The sequence below is a fragment of the Cryptomeria japonica genome, chromosome 8 (assembly GCF_030272615.1).
Source record: "Cryptomeria japonica chromosome 8, Sugi_1.0, whole genome shotgun sequence".
Taxonomy (NCBI): domain Eukaryota; kingdom Viridiplantae; phylum Streptophyta; class Pinopsida; order Cupressales; family Cupressaceae; genus Cryptomeria; species Cryptomeria japonica.
In genome coordinates this window covers 479174755-479184413 of record NC_081412.1, presented here as the reverse complement: position 1 = coordinate 479184413, position 9659 = coordinate 479174755, and positions in this window count along the sequence as shown.

Sequence of the window (9659 nt, the reverse complement as noted above, 5' to 3'; positions counted from 1 at the left end):
TAGTAACTAGGGCTTTATGCCTTAGGGGAAGCTTTTTATGCAAATTCTAAGAACCTCCCTCTTTGATGGTCTCCAATCTATTCTAGAAGGTTGCAAAAGGATTGAATCATATGTATAGATGATATCCATAAGTTTTATAGATGATTTGATGCTCTGGTATACGACTTCATGAAAATCATGGTAACCAGTTGTTGCATTTATTACAGTGGAAAATTAGGTTTTCGAAGGATAAAAGTGCATTTTGAGGCTTCATTTGTCACAATGCGATCAAGCGATTAGAGCAGAGAAGAGAGCAAAGCAATTTGGTAATTTCTAGAGCAATTTCAACAACTCCTAAGTAAATTCCAGTGCCTGGTTGTGAAGCAAGGTATTTATCTATTCAGGCTTTATATTTTCACAAACCCTAGCATTTGAAATGTCTTCAGTTTCTAGTGTTGCTACCCCTCTGGTGGTTGAGATTAAGGACAGGGACCAACTAGTTTTCAAGAAACACCCTTTCAAGTCAGTCAAGGATGATCCAAAAGGTGCATCATAATGAAGATTTCAGGGCTTACATTCACTGTGATATCAAGGATATTAGAAATGCAGACATGCTAGACCTATACAACAAACATTTGGTTGACAGTTTGGGAAATCTCAAAACCGAGTATAAGGTGCTTCAAGACAAGGGTTTCTCACAGTTCATGCATTTTCTATTGTTTGATGAGACCGAATGGATCCGGTATTTTCTTAGCTAAGTTCATGATGAGTTTATAGGGCTTGACAAGCCACACAAAATCACCAAGCAGGTAATCTGTGTTGTGACAGGCCTAGCTGAAACCGGTGAGGTGCCCAGTTTGAGGAAAGTATCAAATGACATGGTGATAGCCACCATTGGCTCAAAATTTGATAGCAGATCGATGACCATTAATGATATTCTATAGAATGATGTAAAATTTGCATCAATGGTAGTCGGTTACAAGGTTTACCACTCAAGTAGGTACAATGTTGTCTCCAGTACTGCCTTATACTTTGCATACCAGATGCTCAAGGAAGACAAAAGTTATCACCTGTGCACTACCCTCCTGAATGAGCTATTGAGCAATTTGAAGAAGATCAAGCAAGATAAAAAGAACACATTTAAATATGGTACACCTCTTATTTGCTTGGCTTTGTACTTCCTGAATGAGATACCTGATATAAAAGGGAAGGTCCAATGGGCCTATGATACACCGATGGCCATGCAAATCAAAGGAGGATTGTGGAGAGTTGGAGTTGTAACCATAAGAATATCTTCTCTCTGGGCATACTTCAAAACCTTCCAAGCAGCAATGAAGAGAAAGGAAAGGGTCCCTAAGGAGGTTGTTGAAAAATATGAGCAAACCATTTGCTTCATGGTCGACAAGAATCAGTGCCCAATGGAAGCAATGGAACCTACGATTGTATGGATCATGACCATGGGGTATGAAGTTGACTATGTTACTCTTGAGGCATATGCCCAACATCTTCTGAGTCTACTGATGGCTCCAAAGGAAGGGAAATTTGGTACTTTCAAGGGGAAAGACCTTAGTCTACACATGCAACTCACTGCACCTACAAGGAAAAGGAAGGTTGCAAAGATGGTTGAGGATGTGGCAGTTCAGATGGGTTTCAATTGAGAGACGGTGAAGAAAGAAAGGGAGAGTCATGCAAAAAATGGGGCCAAAGAGGAAACCAAGAAACCTAAGGTTGATCTAGATCCCTCCAAGGTCAAACCAAAAGAGACAAAGTCTGCTCCTACTCCAGTGGCACAATCTGCAAGACCTAGCCCATCCGGGAAAGGTGTGATGAAGTAGAAGGAGAAGCCTAAAAGAACCTATGTTGTAGTATCTTCGATGGTTTTAGAAACAGAGTCTGAGGAGAAAGAAGGAAAGGCGAAGAAGAAAGGACAATTTGTCAAAGTGGTGAGGAAGTCCCAATCCGGTGGAGGCCAACGGAGCAAAAAGGCAAAATCAGATCCTATTCCTGCCACAAGGCCTAAAAGAGAAAGGAAAATCAAGACCCAACCTAAGTTCGGTTCTCAATAAGGTAAATTTGAATTTGTTCCCTCACTGACAACAAATCGGTTAATTGATGAAATAATTATAGATGGTAACTTAAAGAATCTTGGAGCCTACTATGATAAATTTGATGAAGGAGAAAAGATAAAAATTGAGGAAGCAGTTGTATAATATTTACACAATTTTAGTAAGACGTTAATTGAACTGGAAAAGTCCATTCCAAAAGATTTGTACACTCTGATTGATGCAAAAATAATGAATGCAAGTAAGATTGACAGATAAATGAAGGAGAGAGAGCTAGTAAATGTCTGTACTTGTATTAATCACAGTGAAGCCAAGAGATTGATTGAAGAGGCAAACAAGAAGGAATTTAGAAGTAAAAACATGATTAAAATAATGATGATTGGAAATGTATAGGAGGTGAGGAAAGAAACAAAGGATATATGGAGAAAGATAATTCAGAATGACCCTTTGTACAAAGGATTCATTTAAATCATCTCAGTAGGAAGGTAAGCAAGGTGTTTCCGAAAGCCAGAAGGTTGAAACTCAGTGTGAGGATCATTTGGAAGACCTTGGTAATACTACACTTGATGTTGAGACCGATGATGCTCCTCCGGTGGTGCATAGCTCTGCAGCCCCTAAGATCCAACAGGTTGCTATTGCACCAAGTGGCAACACCCGTGCAACAGATAAACGGGATAAGGGAGAGAAGAAGGATGTTGAGATAATAGAGGCAAGGTTGTTGAGGTTGACAAAGGCAAAAGTATAACTGATCCGGCAATTGTCACTCCACCGATTATAGGGATCCTGCCTTAGATTCCCATTAATCTTGATGGTTTTGTTGATCTTGGGAAGATGTATCCTACTGAGAAGCTTATTCTCGCAGTTGTTGTGCAAACCCAGGAAAGCCAAGATTTGGTGAAGTCGGAGTCAGAGGATGAAAAGCTAATTTTGAGGTCTATAGATGTTTTGCAAAAGGTGACTCCTAATGTAAAAATAGATTCAAATAACAGCCCCTCCAGTAAATTATTACAATTAATTAATAGTGTAAATACCAGTTTTGATTCTGTGGAGAAGACTGCTACACAATTTTTTTTGGATAAATTCAAGGATGTAAGGAAACAAACATTCTGGAAGATGATAGAAGATGATAGAGTGAGACTGAATAAGAGATTGTAGATTATTTCTGACACATAGAAAATTGTACAAATCTTGTCTAATTTTGCCTAAGTTCACTGTAGATATTCATAAGCAGATAGGTGTTTGTCACGGAAATCTTGCTGGCATTTCTCGGTCCTTTAATCTTAATGTAACATTAAGCAGATTATAGCTTTGCATGATCAGATCTCCAGCCTTCAAGCGGACAAGGAGAAAATTTTGAGAAAAGTAGTTGAACTCCAGAACCTGATTGCCACTCGGTTGAAAACTATATTAAGTAATAAGGTTGATTGTATGAAGGAGATGGCCCGACCTGTATCATCTAATCTAAGAGAGTCAGAAATTCATGCTATTGTATTTAGTACATTTATCACTGTTTTGGACAACTTCAAGAGTGGGTGGGATACTCACCTAGGATTTTTGAAGATTGTTTATGTTGACCTCTTCAGGTATTTGTAAAGTATTTGTCATCTGTATTTAAATTTTGGACAACACCCCATCTTTGGCATTGCTATCAAAAGGGGAGAGGAATAGTGAAAAATTTATAGTATTGAAGAGTGAAATTCTTTGTCTAAGGGGGACCCTTAGAAATTATTTTGAGTCTTTTGAACCAGTGTACAATGCTCAACACTTAGTCATTTTTCACAAGTGTTGCCATCAATGTGAAAGGGGGAGATTGTTGGCAATTGACACTCATCCGGTGGTCTCCGATGATTTTTGGTGGTTTCTAGTGGATGATTATTAGTTTAGGGTTGTCATTGATGGCAACTCTTCGTAGAGATCCAATCCGACGATCGTAATTATTCTTATTTGGAAGCAGGTGTTAACCGGTAGCTGATTAACCGGTATTTCAGGTAGAACAGGGCATTTTTGGGTCCAAAAGCTTTTCGATGATTGTGGTGCATTGAATCGTGTTCTTGTTAATTGGGCTGACTTAGACACATCATTTTGCTATTATTTTGGTGATCCGCACTTATCTTTTTGGATCCGGTCAAGCCGACATTTGACTACACATTACACCTTTAGGTCGGCATGATGTATGACCTATTTTGTGGTTACTGGTATATAAGTTTGGTGTGGGTGATCTTTTTGGTAGATGGTGCGATTGTATGCGACCGAGAGGTGATCGAGCATCCATTTTGGCCCAATTTCACATCCGCATTCTTGATCCGGCAGCTGACTGAGACAAAGAACAGAGCAGAACAACAAAGATGATCTAGTTAGTATATTCAACACTCAACCGGAACTCATCCAGGCATTGTAGATGCTATTTCAAAGTTCATGCATTGTAATTCATCACTATAACAACTTTGTAAGTCAGTGAGACTTCCATGAGGGTTGTAGCCTTCCAAGTTATTGCAATTCAGTAGTGAGCTCTAAGCAGTGTGCCTAAATGCCTGTACATTCCCATTTTGTAATATTGTTTTGCTACTAGCCATACTGGAATAATATTGTGGGCTCAAATCCCACCGTGGTTTTTCCCATTTGGGTTTCCACGTAAAATTAACGGTGTTATGATCTTGTGGTTGTTTGTTTCATGTTTCTGCATTTCAGTTTTAAGTATTTGCTTCCAGTGGTTGAAAGTTAAGTTTGAAAAATAGTCAATCGGTAGATCACTGATTCACCCCCCCTCCTCTCAGTGATCCCTGATTCCAATCTATATTGAAAATTACACAAAGCGGATCTCCATATGCCATGTTGAGACCCAAAACAGTAACCAAACGCATTCTCCAAAGAAAACCCAAACCAAATGAATATGATCTAAGCAGGATATAACACCATAATTTACTAGAAACCAAACCAACTGACAACACAGAACTCAGAACATCATAACTCCACTTGCCAATCAAATCATCACCTGAAAAACTAATCTAGATCACTGCACAAACTATGTGTGCATGTCCCCAAAATCAAAACATTTGAATCCATATATTCAAAAGCCACCAAGCATTCTCTGAAATTGTTTTGACAAACAACTTTACTGTTGAAAACAACAACCCATTTATACCATCTAAACAAAAGGACTTGCAAATATGATATTGCAATATACACATAAAATAGACATTATATTTAGAACCATACACATAATCTTCACATACACAACACATAAATACGTTTTCCTGCATATCGAAATTTCAACTACACCATCCTTACATCTCTATAAGATAATTAAACAATACCAAAACACATAAATACTCTTTCATGCATATTGAAACTTCTACTACACCATCCTTACATCAAAATCAATGACAACATAACACAACAACTTAGGTTTCCAACAAGACCATCAGGATCCCACTTAGACAATACCAATCCTATAACGAGTAGACCTAACACCCAACACATGATTATGAATTTGGGGTAGTGATTTAGGAATACATTTCTTCTTCTTTACAATAGTCTAGGAGACATTAAAATCCACGTGTGCAAGACAATGTGAATTTGAGGGGATTCTTCCACAAGCAGTTTAGCTACACGAGAAGAATAAGAAGGAGAAAGGTGGTCATCCACCACATGGGTCTAGAGTTGGTTTGAAACCAACTGCATGATGATTTGCAAGGAGAGGACAGGAATTTCCATAATAGAGTTTGAAGGCATTAGAGTCACACTGGAAGCAAGAGGCATGTCATCATCTTAAAAGTCATCTGACGAAGAATCAAGAGCATGATTAGTTAAGTGATCTTAATTACCATCATTCCACCACGTAGAAAAGCCCTTGTGACGTGAGAGGAAAATTTGTAGCCAAGTGGTTGATGGAGAAGCACCAATGACATCTAAAGGGGAGGCCCTCATAATCAAGGAGTTGAGTCCAAGCCTATCCCCAACAATCAAAACCACATCTCCATGAAGAGGCTCAGAGATGTCAATATCCACCTAAATGCAAGCAAATGTGATGCAGGACCACCGGAGTAGTTCAAACTGGCACCTTGGATTTGATCCCGGTGAGACATCGATCCCAGTATTCGCCCGGTATTGGTGTGTTCTTACCGGTTGGTTTTGCAGTGTATGGAATGAAGATGAATCGGGTTGCGGGTGGTTTCCATAACTTGTAGATCATTAAGCGATGTTGTTTTGGGTCTTGTCTGATGTTCCCAGAAGACTGCATGAAGTTTAATGCATTTGGAGATGTTCTTGGTGATTTTGGACAAAATGTTATCGTTTGCACGTTTCATCATGAATCGGTTGGTCTTTGGCCAACTTGATCGAGTTGTTGGGGAAAGTTTAGAGATTCACTTGGCAGGACGGAGGTTGGAGAAAGTAGAGACTGAGCGAAGATGTAGTTTCTAAAGAGATTCTGGTCCGGGGGGGAACTAAAGTCCAGATTAGTGCAGAACAGTGCAGACTGTTATCGGAGGCCCATTTGTCGAGCAGAAGATCTGCAGATCTTAGATTTGTGTTGCGTAGATTGTTTTGTAATCCTGGGTTGCGGTCCAGTATGTGTAGCCGCTGAAGGCTTATGTAATACCTTAAATGATTGTAATGATGGATTTATTTGTTACTGGTTATATCTTGTGTTCCTTCTACCGGTTAGGGTTGCTTATCGGTTATATCTTGTGATTTGTTACCGGTTGTCGGTATCTTGCATAGTGTTTTTGTGTTATGTCGATATATTGCTTGGTGTTTTGTGTTATGAACTGCAAGGCGGGGATGTCCTTCATTGGATCTCACTACCTTGATTGCGTCAAGTGGTATCAAAGCTGGTGTGAACCTGTTAATCGGAGAAGACCTGGTTATGTACTAGTTGGTTGGAAGGGAAGTTGACGCAACTTGTAGACTTGTTCAGATCCTTGAACGTGAGGCAGTAGAAGGGTTACAAGAAGACCATTGAACCTAGAGCTTGATCTTGAGGCAGTTAGTGGGTGGAGACTTGAACAGATCGTCGAACTGAGGCAGGTTGCAGGGTGGACCGATAGATTGCCGAGGAGAGGCAACCAGAATCTATAGTCAGACTGTCGAACCGCTGAGGCAATTCCAAGTACCTACTGATAGATCGTTGAACCAGATCAAGTGATGGGGCTCACTTTTCAATTAACACCGAGAATCTGATGCAGGAGCACCGGAGTAGTTCAAACCGGCACCTTGGATTTGATCTCGGTGAGACATAGATCCCGATATTCGCCCAATATTGGTGTGTTCTTACCGGTTGGTTTTGCAGTGTATGGAATAAAGATGAATCGGGTTGCGGGTGGTTTCCATAACTTGCAGATCGTTGAGCGATGTTATTTTGGGCCTTGTTTGATGTTCCCGGAGGACCACATGAAGTTTTATGCATTTGAAGATGTTCTTGGTGATTTGGGCCGACATGTTATCGTTTGCACGTTTCATCATGAACCGGTTGGTCTTTGACCAAATTGATCGAGTTGTTAATGCTTGCGGATGGTATAAAGTGAAATTTTAGAGATTCATTTAGCAGGACAGAGGTCAAAGAAAGTAGAGACCGAGCAAAGATGTAGTTTCCAAAGAGATTCTGGTCCGGGAGGGACTGAAGTCCGGATCAGTGCAAAACAGTGCAGATTGTTACTGGAGGCATAGTTGTTGAGCAGAAGATCTGTGGATCTTAGATTTGTGTTGCATGGATTGTTTGGTAATCCTGGGCTGCGGTCTAGCATGTGTAGCCGTTGAAGGCTTATGTAATTCTTTAAATGATTGTAATGATGGATTTATTTTTTATCAGTTATATCTTGTGTTTCTTCTACCGGTTACAATTGCTTATCGGTTATATCTTGTGATCTGTTACTGGTTGTCGGTATCTTCCATAGTGTTTTTGTGTTATGTCAGTATCTTGCTTGGTGTTTTGTGTTATGAACTGCAAGGCGGGGATGTCCTTCATTGGATCTCCCTTCCTTGAACATGTCAAAATGTGGAGAACCCCATGTATGAAGTAGAATAATCAATTTTCAAGAAGCAACCAATGGAGTTACCAATAGACTGATAACATGAAACCTCCCAAAACTATAGAGGGGGCAACCCTCACATACAACCACAAAAGTGTAGGCCCCAGATAGTAGTCAAAGCAAGAGTATTGTTGGAAACCGTAGGGGATATTGACAATCACAGCAACAACAAGCTACGTTGGAGGGAAACACCTCCTAGAAACGTGTTAAGGGAGATAGGAGAAGTAGGCAAGAGAAGGTGATTTGAATCACATGCAACAATATAGTCAAGGACGAAAACAAGAGCACCATTAAAAAAAATCCACTCCATAACTATTGTTGATGCATTCTTGATTATTATTAAGATACCACATATTAGTAGACCCTTTACTCATTCTCCTATCAAGTAACCAAGGTATTAATACTACACTTAAGATTCACAAAGCTTAGAACTTCAAGTTGTAATCCCACTTTCCTTGGTAGGAATTATCACGATTAAAATTTTGGCTTCCACTTCATCTACTTTTAAACCAACTATTAGAGCTATTCTAGGTGTGTCCACTATCTCTCTTAAACCTATCGTTATGGCTCTTTGTTGTTGACCCCCTTGAGAATGAGGTGGTGTCAATTGCCAAAAATAAAGGTAAACCTAACATAGTTGAGAGGACCTCTTAGCCTAGATGTGCAACCTTATATAATGTGACTAATAACAAGATTAGAGAGTGTATTAATCTAGGGAAGAGGAAGGATAAATGTACCATTGAAAAGATTGTTGATGACAACATTTTTTCTATCTATGAGGAGCTTGATTCCAAGTTTAAAGCTTTATAATATAATTCTAACCTACAATGCATCCATAAATGGTTTAATAATGAAAATGAAATAATGGAGAGAATAGCCATGCTTCATAAACATATCAATGATGAATCACCTTAAGTAAATGTTACTACTAAAATTTTCTCAAATGGAATAAAAGGATACCAAGAATTTTAGTCATGTTTGCGGAAATTAATGAACTGAATGCCAAAATGTGTCAAATGGAGAATAAAAGGATGCACCACTATGCTTGTTGCACAAAGTGGCCCTTATAAAAAATACCACAATTAAGAATTCCATCACTGACATCTCCATGAGCTACATCAACTTGCTTCCTAAAAAGAAATAACTAATTGAATTTGAGGGCCCTTGAAAGAGGACAAGGTCATAACAAAAGCAAAAAGAGAAAGAGGTTGTAGAATTGGATAATGAGACTATAAGGACCATCTGCAATTTCTTTGTGAGGATAAGGAAGTTGGTAATGTATTAAAGAAAATTTCTATGAAGTCTATTATTTTTGTTCACATGTTATTGAGATGTAAATCTCGTGTGCTTTTTTATGTTATTTTTTGTTGTTGAATTCCGTCACTTGTACATTTTAGTTGTTTGTGTTGTTTGTGTTGGGACCATCTTTAATCTATGTTGTATTCTTGTAAAAGGGTTTGGGCCCTTTCAAAAACCTAACTTTACCTATTATAATAAAATGAATAAATCTCACAAATGTTGGAAGGATTTTTGTTAAATCAACTTAATAATTAACCCAACATTCTTCACTTTAATTTAATATTATACA